The sequence below is a fragment of the Cherax quadricarinatus genome, chromosome 4 (genome assembly GCF_038502225.1).
Source record: "Cherax quadricarinatus isolate ZL_2023a chromosome 4, ASM3850222v1, whole genome shotgun sequence".
NCBI classification, from domain to species: Eukaryota; Metazoa; Arthropoda; class Malacostraca; order Decapoda; family Parastacidae; genus Cherax; species Cherax quadricarinatus.
Window position 1 is genome coordinate 30,227,511 of NC_091295.1, and position 27,535 is coordinate 30,255,045.

Consider the following 27,535-nt stretch of genomic DNA (forward strand, 5'->3'; position numbering starts at 1 on the left):
CTAGCTTCTCCATCACTATCTTCTTTAATTGTGTTAGTTTCATGGAAGAAGATTCAAACCGCCTTCGTTTGATCTTGTCATTTTCCGCGCCACGAAATGGAGTCAAGTGTCACGGTGCCGGACACGAGCCACAATGCTTGCACAAGTTATCTACCTCATGGACTACTTCTGACATCATGTTCTGCAGACCGAGGAGCGTGGTCGGGTTCTTTTTGTGGGCGGAGGGGGTAATGGTGGTTTTTAGTGCTAGGGGCTTGACCATCCAGCAGGCTTATGTGAACGTGTTACATCAAAGTGGAAAGTGGTTTTATGGCTTAACTTCTTGTTTGAATGTGAGCAAGGTAACATTCATAAAGGAACTGGTTAACCGGACTTTAGTCCTGGAAGTGGGAAGTACAGTTTTTGCACTCTGAAGGAGAAGCGGTGATGCTACAGCCCGGAGGGTCGTTTAAACTATGATATCTGACATTCCTAGCAAGACAACTATAGAATGAATGATGGTGAATTTTTTTCCTTATTTGATCACCCCACAATAGTGTAAGACGGCAGGTGTTAATAATAATAATAATAATAATAATAATAATAATAATAATAATATAAATAATGATAATAATATAATATAAATAATGTAAATAATAATAATATATAAATAATAATAATATAAATATTAATAATAATATATAATTAATAATAATAATAATATAAATAAAAATAATAAAATCAGTATTACAATCATAATCATATTCAACATTGAATATCAACTTAACACACTTTATACGGTCTAGAATCTTGATGGAAAAATATTTAACGTTTTATTATTCAAAATATAGTCTGAAGAGAGTATCTGCAGGAAAACACCTCATAGGTGACGGCGTGTAAGCATAGTTTTGTCTCTGTGTTCTGTCACCCGAGCAACAGTGCTGTCAAACTGGTTGCGTGTATGATAGCAGCAACAGTATGGAATACCGACACATTGGTGAATAAAACACATGTGCAACGCAAGGGTATCTTCAGTTGTTGCACACATGTCTTCATCACTGTCAGTAGATGAATATTACAAGTTGACTCACCAGATATCTAAATTCGTTGATGGGTCACCGCTAGAAGTACTGGCGTATAAAACGTTTTCCTGTAATAGTGGACCACGTTGGAACAAGCTGAGAAAATTTATTTCTGAAATTATATCAGTTAACTGAACTTACAACGCGACATTAGACTCCTTAACCTTGTTTTGTCTCCAGTTACTTGAAGTAGAAGAGACGCATCAAGTATCATTAAAACTTGAGAGAAGTACAGGAAAACGGTGAGAGGAACACACACAGATGGTGTAGTGAAGCACAGATAAAAGAAGCACAGGCAGATTGTAAGGAATGCATAGACAAATAGATGGTTAGGGAAACAGATGCTGAAAGAAGCGTAAACAGATGGTAAGAGAGGTACAGATGCAAAGGGAAGCACAGACAAATGGTGATGGAAATACACAAAGAGATGGTGAGAGAACCGCAGACAGCTGGTGAGTGAAGCAAAGACAGATGATGAAGGAAACACAGACAGATGCGACAGGTGCAGACACACATTGCTAGTTAATATAACTAAATAAATCGGCTCCTTTTGAACATTCCCCAAAACTTTGAATTCTGGCTTCATACACGTTCACTTTGCTCACTGTGTCTCTGACACTGCAGGAATTTTATGGCTGCTACCATTTATATTTAGCTTAACGTGGTTGGTTTCTTAAGTTTATAGAGTATGAACTGCACAAGGGTTATAAAGGCTGCATTTCATTTGTTGATCACTAAAAATACTTTAATCACGAGTAAAGGGGATTAAAGTGATCTCTCACTGGATAAACACTGAGAGATACACACCTCTCAGTGTACTATATGTCATGTGAGCTTAACATATTTCTGCACTTTTAATTTTTCTTTCGTATTGTTCCCACAATTTAAAGTTTATAATATTACTCACGTGTACTGGGCTTATTTTCATATTATTTTATTGAACTTTATTTAGAGTTTATGGTTTTGCATAAACAAAGTGGAAATAACTAGCATGCTTCAGAAAACTAGTTTCAGCTTTTCTTTCATAGGCTGGGTAGGCTTCTACAGTTCTTTTTTTTTAATAACTTTGTTCTCAAATTCTGTGCTTCCACTTTCATTATTTATAGATATAAACTTTAAATATAGAATTTCAACCCTAATTCCTCCTCTGTAACTCACTAGAAATGTTACACAGAAGACAAGAAATTATTAAAACTTTTTGTTTGTTTTCACCGCATTAGGTACAAGGGACATCCGAGGGCGAGACGCAGGTTTTACCTGGAGTTTACCTGGAGAGAGTTTCGGGGGTCAACGCCCCCGCGGCCCGGTCTGTGACCAGGCCTCCTGTAATAGTGGACCACGTTGGAACAAGCTGAGAAAATTTATTTCTGAAATTATATCAGTTAACTGAACTTACAACGCGACATTAGACTCCTTAACCTTGTTTTGTCTCCAGTTACTTGAAGTAGAAGAGGTACTGGGAGACAGGACCTAGCACGTTCAACAGGTATATATGTGAACTTTACAGATCGAAGTTAGTGAAGGGCAGTGATCCTTTGGGTTTGACGTGCTGTTGGAGTAAGAGTTTAGCAATACCTGGGAAGGAACACCTTGTTTTTTGGATTTGTTTCCGGGATATTACACCTCACGCCAACATTTTGATTATTAAAACTTTCTCTTGAAGAGGACGCATCGATGCTAGTAAAAGGCTCTTGATCAGAGGCATTGGAGCTGTTCCCCTCTCCTAGGATTAAACCTGATTATCTCCCTCACAGGAAGAAAACTTCCACACGCAATGAATACATATAATAATATATTAAATCTTGACTCTTTTTCCACATTTGCCAGGAGAATTTTGTCTTACCGGTGAACAAAGATGGTAGATAATAAATATTCACTGTGTTGCAAAACACGTGGAACTTCTTCATTAGTCAGCGAAATGCAACGACGGAAAAAAATGATTCACAATGTCGTTAAAATGCGCCAGAGGGAAGTCCACATATGGAGGGTGGAAATATAATGACAAATGAGACAAGGGTTGTGTTCAGGCTGCATCATTATGAAGGATGGATAATGAACTAGTTCGGGGAAACAGGGCCTCGTTTTTTAAATATATTTTCAATCTTTGTTGTGACTTTTGCTGCTACACAACCGTACACACGCGCGCGCGCGCGCACACACACATACACCCCAAAAAAACCACCACAGGACAAGTGTCTATCGACAGGTGCCTTTGACAACTAATAACTACTCACGCACACACACACACACACACACACACACACACACACACACACACACACACACACACACACACACACACACACACACACACACACACACACACACACACACGTACTTACATTTTTATGTCATCATCACGTCTTTTTATTTTCCAGCTCTGTTTCACCTACCTTAGCCTCCCCTCATAGTTTTAGCTCCTCTGTTCCGGGATGAGTCTAGTTGCACACCTATCCATGCTGGTATTGTTGAGGTTCTTCAACGTACCGGCAAATTTTCCAGTGTCGTATATGCTTCTGACGCTGATTTTCTGCAATGAAGTTTTTCTGTAGGTGTACCATTGTCAGTAAGCTTACAGAGTATAGCAGATAATTAGTATTAACAAACGCCAGTTTCAAACTCTTTTGCTATCAAATTTTTAGAATAGGTATTAGCTAAATTTAACAAACTAAATACCATTATAAACACATGTTTCGATTTCATAATTCACTAAGAATTAAATCTTCAACAGTCATAAGTAATTCACAAAGGCTAACAGATGAGCATTTATAGGCGGAAAGAAGTGCGAAGAAGAAGAAGAAGAAGAAGAAGAAGAAGAAGAGTAGTGTAGTCTTGAGTTAATAAGGCTTCTCTAACATTTTCAAGAGAGTATTGTAGTGTGGGTTAGTGAGAGTGAAGGAAAGAAATGGAGGGAGTTGTGGCGTCCGGGGCCACAAGTTTCCAGTGTTAAGGAGACCAAGTTTGACGCACTTGACTCGTGTCTAATTTGCCTCCATAATGACTTCATAACTTCAGCTACGCCTCTTAGAAATACACAAACGCAGATGCACCTCTCGTCACCAAGTTATAATTTGAGACACAACTTTCTCGATATTCCTTCAATCTCGGTTATGTATCCTCATAATTATTTTTTTCTTGCTTTGTAGTGCAGTATATGTGATTTTTTCAACCACACACACACACACACACACACACACACACACACACACACACACACACACACACACACACACACACACACACACATGGGCTCCCAGAAACGTGGAGGGCTAAGATGATGGAGGTGGTACTGGAAAACCTCATGTACCAACACATAAGGGACACAGAGAGAGGAGAGGACAAACGAGCAAGACTGGACTTAGTATTCACCTTGAGTGGTGCAGATATTAAGGACATCACATATGAAAGACCCCTCGGGGCCAGTGACCACGTGGTTCTGAGATTCGAATATACATTTGAGTTACAAGTGGAGAGGGAAGCAGGAAGGGCAGGACAAATGAAGCCAAACTACAAGAGAGGGGACTACACACGCATGAAGAATTTTCTGTTGGACAGAGCACTGGCAGCTGGCAGGAAAGTCAGCAAATGAGATGATGGAATATGTGACAATATGCAAGGAAGCTGAGGAGCGGTTTGTACCCAAGGGTAACAAAAATAACGAGAAGGCTAGGATGAGCCTTTGGTTCACTCAAAGGTGTAGAGAGGCCAGAACCAAGTGTGCTAGATAATGGAAGAAGTATAGAAGGCAAAGGACGCAGAAAAATAAGGAGAGCAGTTGTAGAGTCAGAAATGAATATGCACAGGTAAGAAGGGAGGCCCAACGACAGTACGAAAATGACATAACAGCGAAAGTCAAATCTGACCCGAAGCTGGAGGAAAACAAGAGTCAAGGACCAGGTAATCAGGCTGAGAAAGAAAGGAGTGGAGATCACAAGAAACGACCGAGAAGTATGTGAGGAGCTCAACATGAGATTCAAAGAAGTGTTCACACAGGAGACAGAAGGGACTCCAGAAAGACAGAGGGGTGGGGTACACCATCAAGTGTTGGACACAATACATACAACTGACGAAAAAGTGAAGAGGCTGCTAAGCGAGCTAGATACCTCAAAGGCGATGGAGCCGAATAACATCTCTCCACAGGTCCTGAGAGAGGGAGCAGAGGAGATGTGTGTGCCACTACCAACAGTCTTCAACACATATATGGAAACAGGGCGACTACCTGAGGTATGGAAGAAAGAAAATGTATCTCAATTTTTAAAAGAGACAGACACGAAGCATTAAACTACAGACCAGTGTCACATGTATTCAGAGTCATAAAGAAGATTATCAGAAGAGTGGTGGAGCACTTAGAAAGGAATGAGCTTATCAACGACAACCAGCACGGTTTCAGGATGGGAAATCCTGTGTCGCGAACCTACTGGAGTTCTATGACAAGGTGACAGCAGTAAGCCAAGAGACAAAGGAGTGGGTAGACTGCGTTTTCTTGGACTGTAAGAAGGCTTTTGACACAGTTCCACACAAGAGATTAGTGCATAAGCTGGAGGACCAGGCAGGTATAACAAGGAAGGCGCTGTCATGGATCAGGGAAGACCTATCGGGAAGACAGCGAATCATGGTACGTGACGAGGTGTCAGATTGGGCGCCTGTGACGAGCGGGGTTCCACAGGGGCCAGTTCTAGGACCGGTGCTGTTTCTGGTACATGTGAAAGACATGACGGAAATGATAGACTCAGAAGTGTCCCTGTTCGCAGATGATGTGAAGTTGATGAGAATAATTCAGTTGGACGAGGACCAGGCAGAACTTCATATGGATCTGGACAGGCTGCAGGCCTGGCCCAGAAACTGGCTCCTGGAGTTCAACCCCACCAAGTGCAAAGTCATGAAGATTGGGAAGGAAGGGCAAAGAAGACCGCAGACGGAGTACAGTCTAGGGGGGCCAGAGACTACAAACTTCACTTAAGGAAAAGGATCTTTGGGTGAGTATAACACCAGGCACATCTCCTGAGGCGCACATTAACCAAATGACTGCTGCAGCATATGGACGCCTAGCAAACCTAAGAATAGCATTCCGACACCGAGTATGTCACGCCTATTTTGAAGTATGCAGCACCAGTTTGGAACCCATATCTAGCCAAGCACGTAAGGAAATTAGAAAAAGTGCCAAGGTTTGCAACTAGACTAGTCCTGGAGCTAAGGGGCATGTCCTACGAGGAGAGGTTAAGGGAAATCAACCTGGCGACACTGGAGGACAGGAGAGAGAGGGGGTGGGGACATGAAACGACATATAAAATATTGAGAGGAATTGACAAGGTGGACAGAGACAGGATGTTCCAGAGATGGGACACAGCAACAAGGGGTCACAATTGGAAGTATTTCTTCAGTCACCGAGTTATCAGGAGGTGGAAAAGTCTGGGAAGTGATGTAATGGAGGCAGGATCCATACATAGCTTTAAGAAGAGGCATGATAAAGCTCATATAGCAGGAGGAGTGACCTAGTAGCGACCAGTGAAGAGGCGGGACCTGGAGCTGTGACTCGACCCCCTGCAACTACAACTAGGTGAGTTGTGTCTGGAATTTGATTGGGGACTGAGTTATACTGTAGCTGAAACTGTAAGTTTGTCTGGAAATGGAGCTGCACTGATCCTGTACCTGGAACTGGAGTTCTACTGCGACTGTACCTGGATTTGTACCTGTCTTGTACCTGAATCTGAGGCTGTAATGGTTCTGTTCCTGGAATACTGGTCCATAATTAGAGCTGTACCGATCATGTACCTGGAAACAGGACCTGTACTGGGCCTGTAACTGGAACTGAAACTATACTGGCCCCGTACTTGGAGCTGTTCTGGGCTTGTACTTGGAACTGGACCAGTACTAGGCTTGTGCCTGGAACTGGACCAGTACTAGGCTTGTACCTGGAACTGAAATTATGCCTAGAATTGGAAATGTACCTGTCGTTTACCTGGAAGTATGCTGGTCTTGTCCTTGGACCTGGAGCAATCCTGGCGCTGTACCTGGATTTGAAGCTGTACTGATCCAGTACTTGGAACTATACTGGTCCTTTACTTGTAGCTGGAGCTGTACTATCCTGTACTTGAAGCCTTGAAGCTAAAACTGTACTAGTCATGTGCTTGAAGCCTTGAAGCTAGAGCTGTACTGGTCCTGTAATTGTAACAGAACGTATAATGTACCCGTTCTTGAAGGAGTTCTTGCATTATTGTGACTTAAGAAATCGTAATGACACGATTGCAAATAAACCATACCCCCGGCCGGGATTGAACCCGCGGTCATAGAGTCTCAAAACTCCAGCCCGTCGCGCTAGCCACTAGACCAGCTAGCCACAATAAGATTCATCCAACTAGGTATATTTCCTATGGTGTAGAAATATACCTAGTTGGATGAATCTTATTGTGGCTAGCTGGTCTAGTGGCTAGCGCGACGGGCTGGAATTTTGAGACTCTATGACCGCGGGTTCAATCCCGGCCGGGGGTATGGTTTATTTGCATTATTGTGTTTTAATAAATTCATTCCGTTCATGAAATTTTTAATATCAACAGAGCGAGGTGTAGCATACCAATAAAAAAAAGTTAGGCTGTTGAAAATAATTTTTCGGCCCTAGAAAAACTTATACATCGTTTTGCAATTTTTAGCTTCTTTGCATTGCCGTGAACGGAGCCAATTTAGTCTCCTCCGCAATAAATCCTCTTAATGTAAATGCAGAACTAGATTAAATTTTCCACAGGTAATCATTATTTTTTACTGAAGTAGACAAAGAATTCGGTATTATAATAGACTATTGAATGTCATTATCATAGAAGATTTAGAATTATGTTCCTGGACGGGAATTAAGTAGCTTGACTTTCTGATTGTTTTAGGTATTTTTTACCGTGTATAAGATTAATGTAAACGGCGGATAGGTGATACTGAATGTCAACTGAGCAATTTAGGATAGAGTTTTGCTTTAGTCGTGATTGATCTATGAATAAAAAAGAAGCGGAACGGTGCTCCCCGCCCACCTTTTTTTTTGTGTGTGTGTGTGTGTGTGTGTGTACTAGACTAGTTTCAGGTGTGGGAGAGGAGTCCCAGGTCCTGGCCATGAGTTTTTAGCTAATCATGAATGGCAACACACTTTCATTGGACTCCAGGGCCCTGTTCATACCTGCCAGGAAAACTGTGTGTGGTACCTGGCTCTACAGCTTCCACATCGAAACCCTTTCGTTTAGTAAGTACCATCAGAGGCTGTCTTTTCGAACTGCACGAATGAACGATCGACCTGTGTTAATCGCCTCTCTCGTAGTCCTCTCTTCTAGCGTTGCAAAGTAAAGTGCCTCTGCCCTTACTTTGTAAGTAATTTTTGTTATCTGCGTGGTGACTCTCGTAGCGAATCTCTAGATTTTTTTTTAAGTTTCTGGACATGTTTGCTCAGGTGACTTTCATACTGGCGGGGCTTGCTTCGTGATTTGTCTCACGTATGTCACACGCAGGGTCTTGAAGGAGACTCTTAGGTACTATAATGCGTTTTTAAGTCTGCCAGACGCACAGACACTCCAAGATCCCCTTTATTTTCTGAGGTTTATGACATCTGTTCCCCGACTCTCTATACAGTTTCTAGTCTTTTTCTCTCCACCGATTTTCATAACTCAGCTCTTGCCTACTCTTGAAGATCAACAGCCTTTTCTCTGGCCATTCTTTCAGTGTAGTTTGGTCTTCTTGAAGTCTTAGCGATAAATTTGCATCGTTCCCAAACAGGGATTCGTATGCTTTCTCTTCAGGAATCTTTTTTTTACATATACCAGGAACAATAACGGCCTCAGCACAGAACCTTGTGGGACAATAGCCATGCTCGTTCATCCAGACATATCTTCCAGTTCTATTACAATTTGTCTTTTTCCGCTCAGATATTTGCCGCTCCATTTAAGTGCATTTACCATTATTCTTGCTTGGTGTGTGTGTGTGTGTGTGTGTGTGTGTGTGTGTGTGTGTGTGTGTGTGTGTGTGTGTGTGTGTGTGTGTGTGTGTGTGTGTGTGTGTATGTGTGTGTGTGTCTGGTGCTGCAATCTTCATTCACATACATGTGACTTGCAGTCCGACTTTTCGTTATGGATGTTGGGATGAATTCTTGAAACCTGGCCCTTGTATCAAACGCTGAGCGGTGTTATCAGCTGTCTCTGAAGAGGAGGAACAACAAGACACCAAATGAATGATACAAAACCTTGACAAGATGAGAAATAAGACATAAATGCACATTCAAAGATGCTTTATTGAAGATGTTTCGCCCATGCAGGGTTTGTGACTTTGAAACCTTGAGTGCACGAGACTTTGGCAAGAGAATCTTACTATACCACGGGCAGGGATAGAACCCGCGATCAGACAGTCATATAACTGCAGACTGACGCGTTACCCACTGGACAGAGTCATAAAACTCCAGACCGGTGGGTAACGCATCTGTCTAGAGTTTTATGACTCTCTGACCGCGAGTTCTAACCCCGCCCGTGGTATGGTTTGTTTGCAATCGTGTCATTACGATTTCGTGAGTCCAGAAAAGCTTACGTGTAACTGTAATCATGCCTGTTTCTCACAAGCTTAGTATACTCTCTAATTTTATATAAATTATGGAACAACTCACAAGGCAACAAAGTGGGAAATTTAAGTTACACGACGTTTTGGGTCGTCTTAAAACATTACCAAGTCGCGAGGGAGGAGAAACAATTAATATACTCTTAGCTTATTTGTGGTTAGATAAGGTTGTGATTGGGTAATTAAACTTAAGTACATGAAATACAATGTGGGGCGAAATGAAAGCAATCTGTTAGATTACGTATTAGTAGATAAAAGGTTGAGAGGCAGACAGAGGGGCGACAAATAAATTATTATTTAGTGGTAGCTACAGTGATAGAGGCAGATGAGGTACAAGAAAAGTGTCATTAGTGGATAAGACAGTAGTCAAACTTAATAAGTTAAGTGAGGAAATAGGGTAATATAAAAACAACTATTGAGAGAAGAGTCAGCTACAGAGTGTAAGTGTTTGTGTGTACATCAGAAGTTTGTGAGCGTAGAAGGTAGGCGCAGGAGGGAAGAGGAGCGATTGATGGAATAATGAGGTAAGGAGGGTGATAAGTTAGAGAGAAAATTGGCATATGAGAGGATTATACAATACAGAGATGATACACGGAGGGCAAAGCATATATAGAATAAAAGATAGGTTAAAAGAGTGGTGTGGGAGTCCAAAAGGAGAGTCAGTGACAAGTGGGTGACGTTTTACCAATAAATTTTGCTTAGAATAAGAAAAAGTTTTCGAGTGAAATTAATAAATTGAGAAAACCTAGGGAACAAATGAAATTAAGAGACAAAGAATAAAGAAGCCATCAGATTGGAGGAAGAGATACTGGAATGTTGGAGAGAATATTTTGAGTTGTTAGATACTGACGAAGTAAGGGAGGTGGTGATATCAATTGGACACAGAAGAATAACGTCTTGTAAGAATGAGGAGGTCTTTTATGAATGTGGGAAAAGTGCGTGAGAGAGTGGGAAGAATGATAGGGGATAAAGCAACTGAGATAGCCGGGATCAGGACAGAAATGTTGTAACGCAAGAGGACAAATAGTTTTGAAGCGGTGGTGAATTTGTTCGATTTATGCATAAAAGGGCGGAAGGTACCTAGGGAGTGGCAGAGGGCGGGCATAGTTTCTTTGATTATGTGATGGAAAATGAGATAAAAGAGAGTTTAAGAATTACAGGGAAATAAACCTGCTGAGTTATACCAGGTAGTGTGAGTTGTTACTGGAAGAATTAAGGGTAAGACAGAGAGTGGGATGTGCTCAACGTCACTTTCCTAACGCTTATAAGTTTTCCCGATGTACTATTTTTGTTTTATTTTTAATTGATTAACTTTGACTACTCTCCTCTACCTAACTCTACCTAACACTGTAGGTACCATTTAATGATTTGATTTATTTGCCGCCCTTCTGTCTACCCATCAGCTGTTATTTAGCCCTATATAGTACATCACTTACATTATTTTTCTTTTAAAATACGTATTACTTATTACCAAATCTTTCTACACATAGCTCAATTAAAGGACCCCATTATCATTTACCCCTGGCACTCCAAACTTACAATGCCTACTACAACAGCTTCTCCCTCTTTGTTTAACGCATGAAAAAAACTCCTCTACATACCTCTCTTCCCCAGGTACATAAAACAGTAATTACTCACACCTATACCCCCTCTTCTCTTTCTATACTTGATCATTTAATGTTACCGCTACGTTACCTTCAGTTCCGTCTCTCAGATATATCCAACTTAACCTCATTTATTCCTCTCCGCTGAAATTATTCCCCCTCTCCCTTTAGCTTTATTTTGCTTAGAGCTAGAATGTTCAAATTAAAATGCGCTTGTTATAATAAGGTTAGATAAGTTTTCTAATGTTCTCTTGGTACAAAAGTTATTAATTTTTACATTAAGATAAATGAAAAAAATATATCTTTAAACGTATAAGAGAAATTTTTAGAAAGAACTTAATTTTAAATGAGTTCTAGTTAATTGACCAGTTTTACCTATTCGGCACGACACACACACACACACACACACACACACACACACACACACACACACATATATATATATATCTCCATGGGGAAGTGGAACAGAATTCTTCCTCCGTAAGCCATGCGTGTCGTAAGAGGCGACTAAAATGCCGGGAGCAAGGGGCTAGTAACCCTTTCTCCTGTATATATTACTAAATGTAAAAGGAGAAACTTTCGTTTTTCCTTTTGGGCCACCCCGCCTCGGTGGGATACGGCCGGTTTGTTGAAAGAAGATATATATATATATATATATATATATATATATATATATATATATATATATATATATATATATATATGTGTGTGTGTGTGTGTGTGTGTGTAGGGTACTGTCTAGATTTTGTAAAGTTACCCCTAAGGTGGAGATATTTACTCACCTTTCTGTCTGTGTCTGTCTGTCTCTCTCTCTCACACACACACACACACATGCACGTACGTCTGTGAAACATAAAATAATTAATTAGAGTGCTAGCTCAGAACATATTTAGCGCATGTTTGCAAGCAAGTTGATTGCAACATTGCTATCTGCCGCCAGCATCTATCTAGCCACCACCATAAAAATAACAGGCATACTAAACCTTTTCATACGTTAATGATGTACTGTGATGTAAAACATCTCCTACTTAACATGGAATTTAATAGCCAGTTGGGACTTAATACCTTTTCCATTAAAGAGTAATACTTTGACGGGGCGACACACTTACCTGTAAGGGCCGACTGTAGTTTTAAATGAAATTATGCACCCGAAAGAGGAAGGCAAATGTATGCACTTTCATGTTCCTCGCGGGTGTGCTCAAAGGTGTAAAAAGGGGTGGCACGACTCGTATGATGAAAACCTTAGCACCTCATACATATTGAAAACCTGCCGCCCACAAGGCACCAGGCTTCATGCCCACCTTATAGTCGGACGCCCCATCGCCTGCCTTCGCATTTTCAGCCTTGTCGCGGCGGGTGACATAGCACCCTATTGGCTCTTTTCGAAGCCATGAACGAGTCACGAGAAACAACCAACCGTTTTGTCAGGATCTCAATTTTATGGGTTGTGTAACGCACCCCTGACGCCGACGCTATTTTAAACTCTGACCGTAAAATTAATAAGCAGTTTAGCAAAACGTGCCCTGAATAAAGGAACCGTTAACTAGATACCTTTTCAGTAAAACAAAGGCGGCAGTGGCGGCGGAGGTGGTGGATGTGGCGACGTTGGTGTGCTGGAAGCAAGTGACGATGATACCTGCTTGAAGGCGACCTCCCTCCCTAAAGAAACGTTTAGTACCTCCGACGACGCTACAAATGTTTCATGCTTGCTCTAATGGACCCTACTGCAGCAAATATTTTTTTACTCTCTCTGAGACTGCAAACATTTAGTGCGTTGTAGCTACAGGTATGTTGTACCAAAGTAGCTTTCAGTGTTCAGTGTCTGAAACTATTGAGTAAAATCGTCCACTGTGTAAAAGCTACAAACGTTTACTGTCATTTTTATGTGAAGGAGAAATACTGAAGTCATAAAGTGTCTTAACAAAGAGACTTAATTCGCCTCTTTAGAGATTGCTGTATTCTTCGTATCATCTCCGTTTACCTTCTTGAGGTGCACTGGAATATGAAAATTTTAATTATGTCCCATCAGCATGTAATTAATTGACAGAATGAGCTGGTAACCTTACCAGTAATTTAGGGTCACGTGAAGACTCGCTTCTCCTCTCCCATTCTCAGGAAATCAGTTAAATATATTTATATGTAAATACTTAAATAAGGTGTAAATGATGCTATTTAATTTAACGTAAGTTAGGGTAGGGTAGGGTACATTGCTTTCTTAGTTTGGGTGTAAAATACATCGTTACCATATACAAAATTGGCATGACTATATATTTCGTTTTTCAGATTGATAGGAGATTATTCATCTTAGGTAATCACTAACTTTTTATATGAGCTTTAGCTCAAATTAAATGAAAGTTAGTATATATATTGGGTACCTGAGATTGCTTGATCATCAGCGTTTATTTCATCATTGTGAGATACTGTTATGCTGTTAGTACCTACTGAAACATCTCGGATAACTCCTTGACCATCGTCAGTATCCCCCGTAACATGGCAAGTGTCAATTGTAGCGTCACCATTAGCTATCGTAGCACCATAATGGCTACTGGATAATATCAGGCTATCACGGAAGATCTCAGGTCAGCTAGATCGCTGCAGTAGCTTACCGCATACCGTGAAGACCTGCTTGAATACAGTCAACGACTACTGGAACACCTTTATGATCCTCCGAGGCACTTCACAGTTATTTAGTGCCCTTGGGGACTGGAGATGTTGGGATCTGGAGAAAGAGACGCAAAGCTTGGAGAGGTTGTGGTCCTCTGCCAATGTGTATTTAATGTTGCGTTTTCCTTACGTCCGTTGGACCTTCACTTTATTAACTTATTAGAATATTCAAAGCTTTGAAGGTGGACTGTCATCGTGTCACTCTTGTTTGGAATAAGTTGCAAGGTAAAGCGCCTTAATGGAGTTAGTCATTCTATCAATTGAATTGTGAAGAAGATTGGGGGATTCAACAAGAATAGTCCATGATATTTTTTGACAATGCTACTTCAATATGCTATATCGAGTATTTGTGTCTCTAAAGGGGTCTATGGGTGGGTGAAAATAAAACATAAAGAGAAAATCTGTCTTTGAAAAATGTTGTCTTGAGGGTATTTGTCCCTCCCCTACCCATAAAAATGCATATATTTTTTTAAATCCAAATCTACACAATCCCAACATAGATATTCTGAAGAGCCACCGTCGTATGGATCTGCCTCTCCCGTGGAGAAAGAATATTTTTCACGGATATTTTTTAAAATTTGAGCAATGAGGTCTGTGACGAAGTTGTGTATCGATATGAAAGGTTCCCGAAGATGACCAGTCCCGTCCATTAGAATAACAAGAGTCGGGTTGAGAGCGAGGCGTTGTACACTGACAATGGTGGACGTACGCCCTCCCTGCCTGCCTCCCCAACCCTCACTTACAACCCCACATTGCTACGCCTCTGGCTACCCTCTTTACCAACACCCTAGTTGTACTTTTCACCCCACTTGTTGCACTTTTCACCCCCTTGCACTTTTTACCCCCTTGTTACAGTCTTCGTTAAACCAGTGCGTTGCACTTCTCCCCCAACCCTTCTCTTCCCAAACGTTACACTTCACCATCCCCCAAGTAACACTTCTCTAATCCACACGTTATCCTCGCTCCTCTGTTTTCTTCACCTCTCTCGTTACGTCCGTCGCCATTGTCTTCTCTACTCCTCTTGTTACCTCCCTCTCTACCATCTTCTTCACTCCACTCGTTGCCCTTTCCTCCTTCGTCTTTCCCATCCCTCTCGTTACTTCCCTCCCTACTGTCTTTCCAGACCTACCAACCTTGCCAACCACGCTTGCTATCTACCTCACCAGCTTTATCGCCACCCTTCACTACACATCCTGCCACCCCTTAACTACACATCTTGCCACCCCTTCACGATACATCCTGTCACCCCTTCACAACACATCCTGCCACCCCTTCACAACACATCCTGCCACCCCTTCACAACACATCCTACCACACCTTCAAAACACATCCTGCCACCCCTTCACTACACATCCTGCCACCCTTTCACGATACATCCTTCCACCCATTCACAACACATCCTGCCACCCCTTCACAACACATCCTGCCACCCCTTCACAACACATCCTGCCACCCATTCACAACACATCCTGCCACCCCTTTACAACACATCCTGCCAACCCTTCACAACACATCCTGCCAGCCTTTTACAACACATCCTGCCACCCCTTCACAACACATCCTTCCACCCCTTCACATCACATCTTGCCATCCCTTCACAATACATCCTGCCACCCCTTCACGACACATCCTGCCACACCTTCACAACACATCCTGCCACCCCTTCACGATACATCCTGCCACCCATTCACAACACATCCTGCCACCCCTTCACAACACATCCTGCCACCCCTTCACAACACATCCTGCCACCCCTTCACAACACATCCTGCCACCCCTTCACAACACATCCTGCCACCCCTTTACGACACATCCTGCCACCCCTTCACAACACATCCTGCCAGCCCTTCACAACATATCCTGCCACCCCTTCACATCACATCCTGCCACCCCTTCACATCACATTCTGCCACCCCTTTACAACACATCCTGCCACCCCTTAACACATCCTGCCAGCCCTTCACAACACATCCTGCCAGCCCTTCACAACACATCCTGCCACCCCTTAACACATCCTGCCACCCCTTCACAACACATCCTGCCACCCCTTCACAACACATCCTGCCACCCCTTAACAACACATCCTGCCACCCCTTCACAACACATCCTGCCACCCCTTCACAACACATCCTGCCACCCCTTCACATCACATCCTTCCACCCCTTCACAACACATCCTGCCACCCCTTCACGACACATCCTGCCACACCTTCACAACGCATCCTACCACCCCTTCACATCACATCCTGCCACCCCTTCACATCACATCCTGCCACACCTTCACAACACATCCTGCCACCCCTTCACATCACATCCTTCCACCCCTTCACAACACATCCTGCCACCCCTTCACGACACATCCTGCCACACCTTCACAACGCATCCTACCACCCCTTCACATCACATCCTGCCACCCTTTCACATCACATCCTGCCACACCTTCACAACACATCCTGCCACCCCTTCACAACACATCCTGCCACCCCTTCACATCACATTCTGCCACTCCTTCACAACACATCCTGCCACCCCTTCACAACACATCCTGCCACCCCTTCACAACACATCCTGCCACCCCTTCACAACACATCCTGCCACCCCTTCATGATACATCCTGCCACCCATTCACAACACATCCTGCCACCCCTTCACAACACATCCTGCCACCCCTTCACATCACATCCTGCCACCCTTTCACAACACATCCTACCACCCCTTCACAACACATCCTGCCACCCCTTCACTACACATCCTGCCACCCCTTCACGATACATCCTGCCACCCATTCACAACACATCCTGCCACCCCTTCAGAACACATCCTGCCACCCCTTCACAACATATCCTGCCACCCCTTCACATCACATCCTGCCACCCCTTCACAACACATCCTGCCACCCCTTCACAACACATCCTGCCACCCCTTCACAACACATCCTGCCACACCTTCACAACACATCCTGCCACCCCTTCACAACACATCCTGCCACACCTTCACAACACATCCTGCCATCCCTTCACGACACATCCTGCCACACCTTCACAACACATCCTGCCACCCCTTCACAACATATCCTGCCACACCTTCACAACACATCCTGCCACCCCTTCACAACACATTCTGCCACACCTTCACAACACGTCCTGCCACCCCTTCACATCACATTCTGCCACACCTTCACAACACATCCTGCCACCCCTTCACAACACATCCTGCCACCGTTTCACTACACATCCTGCCACCCCTTCACGTCACATCCTGCCACCCCTTCACAACACATCCTGCCACCCCTTTACAACACATCCTGCCACCCCTTTACAACACATCCTGCCACCCCTTCACAACACATCCTGCCACTCCTTCACAACACATCCTGCCATTCCTTCACAACACATCCTGCCACCCTTCACGATACATCCTGCCACCCCTTCACAACACATCCTGCCATCCCTTCACTACACATCCTGCCACACCTTTACAACACATCCTACCACCCCTTCACAACATATCCTGCCACCCCTTCACAACACATCCTGCCACCCCTTCACAACACATTCTGCCACCCCTTCACATTACATCCTGCCACCCCTTCACATTACATCCTGCCACCCCTTCACAACACATACTGCCGCCCCTTCACAACACATTCTGCCACCCCTTCACAACACATCCTGCCACCCCTTCACATCACATCCTTCCACCACTTCACAACACATCCTGCCACCCCTTCACAACACATTCTGCCACCCCTTCACAACACATCCTGCCACCCCTTCACAACACATCCTGCCACCCCTTCACATCTCATCCTTCCACCTCTTCACAACACATCCTGCCACCCCTTCACAACACATCCTGCCTCCCCTTCACAACACATCCTGCCACCCCTTCACAACATATCCTGCCACACATTCACAACACATCCTGCCACCCCTTCACATCACATCCTACCACCCCTTCACAACACATCCTGCCACCTCTTCACAACACATCCTGCCACCCCTTCACATCACATCCTTCCACCCCTTCACAACACATCCTGCCACCCCTTCTCGACACATCCTGCCACCCCTTCTCGACACATCCTGCCACCCCTTCACAACACATCCTGCCACCCCTTCACATAACATCCTACCACCCCTTCACAACACATCCTGCCACCCCTTTACATCACATCCTGCCACCTCTTCACAACACATCCTGCCACCTCTTCACAAACCATCCTGCCACCCCTTCACTACACATCCTGCCACCCCTTCACAACACATCTTGCCACCCTTCACAACCCATTTTACTATTCCTTCTCTCTTTTTATTACTCGTTCACCACCTCCATCGCCTATCTTTCACCCACCTTGCCATCTCTTCACCTCCCTCCTCGTCACCTGCGTCAGCTCACCGGACTACCCTTCTAACCCCCTCCCTCTATCCCTTCCCTCCCACCCTGCCTAGCCTCCTTATCCCCGCTCTTTCGCCCTACTTACCTACCTATCCTCCCTATCCCCTCCCTCCCACCCTACCTAGCCTACCTATCCCCGCTCTTTCACCCTACCTTGCCTCTCTGTCACCGTCCTCCCACCCTAACTAGCCTCCCTATCTCCGCTCTCCCACCCTACCTAGCCTTCCTATCCACGCCCTCCCACCCTTCCCTTCATCCCTGGACTCTCCACTTACGGGATAGCGCCCTCCAACATCTCATTATCTTTCCTTTGAGTGTGTGTGAGGGGATTATGAGAGTACACGAAAGTTGCCTGGGTATAATGAAGGTTGTGAAGGCTGGGAGGAGGTGGGAATGGGGGTTGTGAACGGTGCTAAGGGGTTGTAAAAGCTGGGAGGTGGTGGAAATGGGCGGGGGATGTGAACGTTGCTAAGGGTTTGTTAATGCTGGGAGGGGGTGGGAATGTGGGTGTTGTGTACGTTGCTAATGGGGCTGTGAAAGCAGGTAGGGGTGTGGTGAAGAATAGGAGAGGGGTTGTGAACGGTGCTAAGGGGTTTTGAAGAGTAAAATGTGCAGTTATAAATGGTGCTAAGGGGTTATGAAGGGTGGGAGGGGGTTGTGAAAGGTTACAGGGGGACCGAGAAAGGTTGGAGGGAAACTTGTGAAAGAGGTTATGGAGGGTGGTAGGAGGTTGTGGAGACTGAGGGGAGGATATTTTAAAGGATTATAAGTGATACAATTGCGGTTATGATGAACATACGAGTCATATGGGGGTTTTAGTGGGATTGTAGGTACTGTTAGAGGATTTGTGAGGGCGTGAGTGAGGTTCTGGAGGCTACAGAGGAGAGATAAAAGAATTGTGAGAGATTGTTACAAGTGTGAGGTTATGAGTGAATGCTAAATGCAGGAGGGAGACGGGGGTTAAGGGTAGCCGTGAAGAACACGGAGCTACGATGGATGTGAAAAGGGAAAGTTATACGGTGTGTGTGAGAGGGAGTTTTAGTGAGTAGCAAGTGATCTGAGGTGTATAAGAGAATAAAATGAGCGAGAGGATATTTTTACTGTCATAATTGATTCTGAGGGAATACGAATGGCGCGACAAGGCTATGGGGAACTTATAACAGGTTTCTGGAGTGGTTGGTGAGTCGCGAGAGACGCTAAGGGAGGTTGTAAGTCGTTTGAGAAGATTTCAGGGGTTAGAGGGAGGTTGTTAGAGGTTATAGGGCAGAGTGGGGCCACCAGGCGGAATGTGCCGATTAACCTAAGTTGTGAAGAACAAAAAATAAAAAGTGACTAGAACAATACACAGATAACTCGCACATAAGAGAAAGAAATTTATGACGATATTTCGGTAGTCATAAGTTAATCGTCCAAGTAGGACCGAAACGTTGTTATAAGTTTTTCACCAATGTGTGAGATGCTTGTGTAATGTAAGTTGTGATTCAGTGAAGGTAATGAAGGATGTGAAGGCAGAAAGGTTATGAATATTGTAAAAGTTGAAAGAGGCCAAGAAGGCAGTGTGTACGTGGTTGTGTGTGTGTGTGTGTGTGTGTGTGTGTGTGTGTGTGTGTGTGTGTGTGTGTACACTAGTTGTATGCACCTAGTTGTGGGTAGAAAGTAGTTTCTGTTCCAGGCCTCCCCAGACGTCCTTCTTCTTCGAGGTTTACACTGGCTGTGGCTGAATTCCATTAATCATTTGTCTGGTCATTTCTGCAGGTTGTCTTAATCGTCTTGTGCTCCCTTCCTGTCTTTTCCAGTTTTTTTTATTTATCTTATTAGACTGACATCGTCTAGCGTGTCGTTTACGTACACGAGGAACCATACACTGACCCTTGTTGAGCCCCACTCGTCAAGCCTGCCCTGCTTGACACGTCGTACCTAACCATGACACTTTTCTTCTTGCCTTACGATCCATTGTGGTACCTTTCCCGTCACCCCTGAGAGCTCTTTCAAGTAGCACATTCTTTCAAGTGGTGATTCACAGTCTACTTACTAACCCCTCTCCTTTTACTTTATCCATGTTGAGTTATAGAACTTTGGTAAGTTTCTCAGACAGGACTGTACGTCTTTAAACCCATCCTGCTTCTTTTTCACTCTTCTCCAGGTTTTCTCATTTCTCTTTACTGTATTCTCCAATATCGTTCATAATATTCATATCAACAATGCAGGTCTGTACTTCAGCGCTGCCTGTGTATACATGTATCTCATACATTCTTTTATAGCTTCCGTGAGTCATCCCCCCCCCCCCCGGCTACCTGGATACTATAGGAATAATAACTATTACGAAACACAGAGGAAAACAAGTTTAACCTGTCACCTGACTGTATGTTCATGTGAGACAGAAAGAAAAGAGTCCAGCCAGAGTGCGAAACGTTTAACAGGCTTCCGTTCCACACACTCACTGCAGTGACTACTTGGTGGATGTTTGGTCTTTGTCCCATTTTCGATAACCCGTTCTTACAAAACTCACTGTGATGCATTGTCAGGTCTCTTTGCTTTTAGTGTGTCCAGTATACTGGACACATTAATTTTAGTCCTGATTCCACATTCAGCACCGCCCTTAAGTTTCTATCCAGGACTTCGCAGTTCTTGTCGTTCTGTGTAAGCTCTTCTTAACCACATTTCTTGCTTCCTTAAGGTCGTCTTCCTACTGTTATGACTGTGCAGCAGTTTCGGTACTGATCTGGTATTTGATGCTTTATCGTTTTCAGATTGTCGCCCCATTTCATTTCTTAATCTTGAGAATTCGTTCCTGAAATTCTGCTGGTTTCTTTTGTCAGCTCTGTAATTTTTTCTTCCCTTTTTTAGTGTGTACTCACCTAATTGTGTGTGTTTGTGTGTGTGTGTGTAATCACCTAGTTGTACTCACCTAGTTGTGGTTGCAAGGGTCGAGTCATAGCTCCTGGCCCCACCTCTTCACTGGCCTCTATGTTTGTGTCTGTGTGTGTGTGTGTGTGTGTGTGTGTGTGTGTGTGTGTGTGTGTGTGTGTGTGTGTGTGCGCGTTGCATGCCATTTTCAAACATGTTTTAGCATATAAAACTTGTTTATATATTTTCTGTTTTAAAAAGTAAAAGTTAAAGTCTCCTAAGTATAGTAACATACCATTTTTTTGTTAAGCTTATATACATTTTATTTAAAAGAGCTTCACAAAGTACCAGATGTACAGTAAAGCAATATATATTTAATTCGATTACTACTTGTATGTTCATACAACCAACTGATGGCAGCAGCAACTGGATTTCATTGTATTTTATCCACCAACATATCAGATAAAAAATATTACTGACACTGGTGACGGCAAGGAAATGAGACCACTGACACCAGGATGAACCCCAATTTATAACCCCACAGACGATGACACCTCCTTTAACGAGTTACCAATGGGAGGCGAAAAATTGTAAAAGATATTCCCTGGTCAACATATGGCTTAATGGTCATTCAACACCACGGCGTGGAGGACCACCACCACCCTCACCCTGACCCGCTCCTGGAGCTGCTGGCACCTTGTGTTTACACTCACTCTTTCCTCCACACTGATGGTACAGGCTGCCTGTGGGAAGGTGTCGGTTTGTGAGGGAGGAAAACACAAGTTAATCCTAGGTAATCTTTCAGCTTTATAAACCTTTCCTTTATACACAAAAAACTCTTGTATTGTTCCAGTCTCGGCATTGTACCGTTTCATTCCTTTTTTTTTTTTTTTACATTCTTGAAATAAGGAATCTGTTAATATCCCATTTTTACTTAAGTCACAGAGTACTAATATTTTAGTGATACGTGTGATTAGAAGTTTATTAAGAATGTACCAAACAACATCGTTGTAAAGGACGAGAGAAGACTTATATTAAGTAAAGAATGACATGATATCTTAAACGTTTAATAACAGTTTTACGGTCTGAAAAGATCATTGGGACAATCTGGTTTCTCTGACTCTTAAAAATCTTGTTGGCAGCATTACAGGGCGAGAAAGATGGCAGGTTACTCTTCAAAGTTATACTTACAATCACAGGAAGTTCCTTATTAGAATTAAACTATTTAACGGAAATCTAGAGTCAGTTAATGTCGAAATGTTTCCACCCGCCGGGAATCGAACCCGGGCCCTCCGTGTGTGAAGCGGGAGCTTTAGCCACCCACCACCAGACACCCACCTCATCTACCTGTGGTTGTTTGCACCCTTGTACCGGGTCCTACTACTGTAGGAGGCGTCAGTCTATTACATACGTTTCTCAGCCACTATTCTAATCAGATTAAAGTTTACCTGGAGTTTATCTGGAGAGGGTTTCGGGGGTCAACGCCCCCGCGGCTCGTTCTGAGACCAGGCGTCATGGTGGATCAGGGTCTGATCAACCAGGCTGTTATTGCTGGCCGCACGCAAGCTGACGTACGAACCACAGCCCGGTTGGTCAGGTACTGACTTTAGGTGCCTGTCCAGTGCCTTCTTGGAGACAGCCAGGGGTCTATTGGTAATCCCCTTATGTATGCTGGGAGGCAGTTGGACAGTCTTGGGCCCCGGATGCTTATTGTGTTGTCTCTCACAATAAGTAGGTGTAGCTACGATACAGATTCTGTGCCAACTCACATTCCCTAGACCACTACGCTTAAAACAAGAAAAAACACCTTCACTGCATATTTTAAAGAACTTGCATAGAAAATTAATACAGAAAGTTAAAATACGAGACATTGATAGTATTAAATACAGAGAAGCATATAAATAATACACAAGGGCAATAAAATAACATTAATTATGGAAATATTACCCTCACAACTTACATATATATATATATATATATATATATATATATATATATATATATATATATATATATATATATATATATATATAAAATGTATGTATGTCGTGCCGAATATGTAAAACTGGTCAATTAGCAAGAACTCATTTAAAATTAAGTCCTTTCTAAAATTTTCTCTTGTACGTTTAAAGATATTTTTTCAATAATGTTATGTAAAAATTTATAATTTTGCACCAAAAGATTCTTAGAAAACTTACCTAACCTTTTTATAACAAGCACAATTTATTTTAGCTTAACCCAACTAAATATATTTTAGATTTGTTTACAATAATTTAATACTAAACAAACTCAATGAAATATATTTTCTAGGTTCAGAATGATTTTTGCGAAATTATTGCATACACAAATTTTCGCTTGTCCTATATGGCAAGACGAGCGTTGCTATTTAAGCCAAGATCCCAAGTTTTCCATATTCGGCACGACATTATATATATATATACCTCTAGAACTGTTCTGGGGACCCTCATCCTCAGAGAAAAGAATAAACTTGCTTCAGGGAAAACTCCATGTTCTCCCTGAAGCTGTTTGAGAATTTTCTCCTACCACCCCCTATATTATGTATATATATTTTATTTAAAGATAAAATACATTGACAAAACATTCACAAAAATACAATAGAAAGTAAAACAACCTAGATAACTCAGAGCTTCATCTCGAATACTTAGTCCAGCTCCCCGGCGGTGGGCCGCGTGCCCAGAATGCTGTAGGCATTTCCTCTTTGGATCGCAACACTGAGTCTCTGAAAGAGGAAGCTGGTCGCCCTGTGGTCCTTGGTTTCTATGATGAGCTTTTCACTCAGCTGTTTGAGGAACTTTAGAGCACACTTGCCCCATATATATATATATATATATATATATATATATATATATATATATATATATATATATATATAATATATATATGTCCATGGGGAAGTGGAAAAGAATCTTTCCTCCGTAAGCCATGCGTGTCGTATGAGGCGACTAAAATGCCGGGAGCAATGGGCTTGTAACCCCTTCTCCTGTAGACATTTACTAAAAAAGAGAAGAAGAAAAACTTTATAAAACTGGGATGCTTGAATGTGCGTGGATGTAGTGCAGATGACAAGAAACAGATGATTGCTGATGTTATGAATGAAAAGAAGTTGGATGTCCTGGCCCTAAGCGAAACAAAGCTGAAGGGGGTAGGGGAGTTTCGGTGGGGGGAAATAAATGGGATTAAATCTGGAGTATCTGAGAGAGTTAGAGCAAAGGAAGGGGTAGCAGTAATGTTGAAGGATCAGTTATGGAAGGAGAAAAGAGAATATGAATGTGTAAATTCAAGAATTATGTGGATTAAAGTGAAGGTTGGATGGGAAAAGTGGGTCATAATAAGCGTGTATGCACCTGGAGAAGAGAGGAATGTAGAGGAGAGAGAGAGATTTTGGGAGATGTTAAGTGAATGTATAGGAGCCTTTGAACCAAGTGAGAGAGTAATTGTGGTAGGGTTCCTGAATGCTAAAGTAGGAGAAACTTTTAGAGAGGGTGTGGTAGGTAAGTTTGGGGTGCCAGGTGTAAATGATAATGGGAGCCCTTTGATTGAACTTTGTATAGAAAGGGGTTTAGTTATAGGTAATACATATTTTAAGAAAAAGAGGATAAATAAGTATACAAGATACGATGTAGGGCGAAATGACAGTAGTTTGTTGGATTATGTATTGGTAGATAAAAGACTGTTGAGTAGACTTCAGGACGTACATGTTTATAGAGGGGCCACAGATATATCAGATCACTTTCTAGTTGTAGCTACACTGAGAGTAAAAGGTAGATGGGATACAAGGAGAATAGAAGCTCATGGAAGAGAGAGGTGAAGGTTTATAAACTAAAAGAGGAGGCAGTTAGGGTAAGATATAAACAGCTATTGGAGGATAGATGGGCTAATGAGAGCATAGGCAATGGGGTCGAAGAGGTATGGGGTAGGTTTAAAAATGTAGTGTTAGAGTGTTCAGCAGAAGTTTGTGGTTACAGGAAAGTGGGTGCAGGAGGGAAGAGGAGCGATTGGTGGAATGATAATGTAAAGAGAGTAGTAAGGGAGAAAAAGTTAGCAAATGAGAAGTTTTTACAAAGTAGAAGTGATGCAAGGAGGGAAGAGTATATGGAGTAAAAGAGAAAGGTTAAGAGAGTGGTGAAGCAATGTAAAAAGAGAGCAAATGAGAGAGTGGGTGAGATGTTATCAACAAATTTAGTTGAAAATAAGAAAAATTTTGGAGTGAGATTAACAAGTTAAGGAAGCCTAGAGAACAAATAGATTTGTCAGTTAAAAATAGGAGAGGAGAGTTATTAAATGGAGAGTTAGAGGTATTGGGAAGATGGAGGGAATATTTTGAGGAATTGTTAAATGTTGATGAAGATAGGGAAGCTGTGATTTCGTGTATAGGGCAAGGAGGAATAACATCTTGTAGGAGTGAGGAAGAGCCAGTTGTGAGTGTGGGGGAAGTTCGTGAGACAGTAGGTAAAATGAAAGGGGGTAAGGCAGCCGGGATTGATGGGATAAAGATAGAAATGTTAAAAGCAGGTGGGGATATAGTTTTGGAGTGGTTGGTGCAATTATTTAATAAATGTATGGAAGAGGGTAAGGTACCTAGGGATTGGCAGAGAGCATGCATAGTTCCTTTGTATAAAGGCAAAGGGGACAAAAGAGAGTGCAAAAATTATAGGGGGATAAGTCTGTTGAGTATACCTGGTAAAGTGTACGGTAGAGTTATATAAAAAAGAATTAAGAGTAAGACGGAGAATAGGATAGCAGATGAACAAGGAGGCTTTAGGAAAGGTAGGGGGTGTGTGGACCAGGTGTTTACAGTGAAACATATAAGTGAACAGTATTTAGATAAGGCTAAAGAGGTCTTTGTGGCATTTATGGATTTGGAAAAGGCGTATGACAGGGTGGATAGGGGCGCAATGTGGCAGATGTTGCAGGTGTATGGTGTAGGAGGTAGGTTACTGAAAGAAGTGAAGAGTTTTTACGAGGATAGTGAGGCTCAAGTTAGAGTATGTAGGAAAGAGGGAAATTATTTCCCAGTAAAAGTAGGCCTTAGACAAGGATGTGTGATGTCACTGTGGTTGTTTAATATATTTATAGATGGGGTTGTAAGAGAAGTAAATGCGAGGGTCTTGGCAAGAGGCTTGGAGTTAAAAGATAAAGAATCACACATAAAGTGGGAGTTGTCACAGTTGCTCTTTGCTGATGACACTGTGCTCTTGGGAGATTCTGAAGAGAAGTTGCAGAGATTGGTGGATGAATTTGGTAGGGTGTGCAAAAGAAGAAAATTAAAAGTGAATACAGGAAAGAGTAAGGTTATGAGGATAACAAAAAGATTAGGTGATGAAAGATTGGATATCAGATTGGAGGGAGAGAGTATGGAGGAGGTGAATGTATTCAGATATTTGGGAGTGGACGTGTCAGCGGATGGGTCTATGAAAGATGAGGTGAATCATAGAATTGATGAGGGGAAAAGGGTGAGTGGTGCACTTCAAGTCTGTGGAGACAAAGAACTTTGTCCTTGGAGGCAAAGAGGGGAATGTATGAGAGTATAGTTTTACCAACGCTCTTATATGGGTGTGAAGCATGGGTGATGAATATTGCAGAGAGGAGAAGGCTGGAGGCAGTGGAGATGTCATGTCTGAGGGCAATGTGTGGTGTGAATATAATGCAGAGAATTCGTAGTTTGGAAGTTAGGAGGAGGTGCGGGATTACCAAAACTGTTGCCCAGAGGGCTGAGGAAGGGTTGTTGAGGTGGTTCGGACATGTAGAGAGAATGGAGCGAAACAGAGTGACTTCAAGAGTGTATCAGTCTGTAGTGGAAGGAAGGCGGGGTAGGGGTCGGCCTAGGAAAGGTTGGAGGGAGGGGGTAAAGGAGGTTTTGTGTGCGAGGGGCTTGGACTTCCAGCAGGCATGCGTGAGCGTGTTTGATAGGAGTGAATGGAGACAAATGGTTTTTAATACTTGACGTGCTGTTGGAGTGTGAGCAAAGTAACATTTATGAAGGGGTTCAGGGAACCCGGCAGGCCGGACTTGAGTCCTGGAGATGGGAAGTACAGTGCCTGCACTCTGAAGGAGGGGTGTTAATGTTGCAGTTTAAAAACTGTAGTGTAAAGCGCCTTTCTGGCAAGACAGTGATGGAGTGAATGATGGTGAAAGTTTTTTTCGGGCCACCCTGCCTTGGTGGGAATCAGCCAGTGTGATAATATATATAAATATATATATATATATATATATATATATATATATATATATATATATATATATATATATATATATATATATATATATATATATATATATGTCGTGCCGAATATGTAAATCTGGTCAATTAGCAAGAACTCATTTAAAATTAAGTCCTTTCTGAAATGTTCTTTTATACGTTTAAAGA

General features: G+C 42.7%; 1 long non-coding RNA gene across 2 annotated transcripts in view; it reads left to right on the forward strand.

The window, feature by feature from the left end:
- LOC138854555 (uncharacterized) overlaps window positions 1-27,535 on the forward strand; it is a 517,178-nt gene that overhangs the window by 427,420 nt on the left and 62,223 nt on the right. The window contains exon 3 of one of the 2 annotated variants that reach the window (XR_011393751.1): window positions 2,282-2,743. The exons of the other annotated variant lie outside the window; for it this stretch is intronic. This is a non-coding gene — a long non-coding RNA (uncharacterized lncRNA). Of the gene's footprint in view, window positions 1-2,281; window positions 2,744-27,535 lie in introns of those variants that run through there. 2 annotated transcript variants of the gene reach the window in all.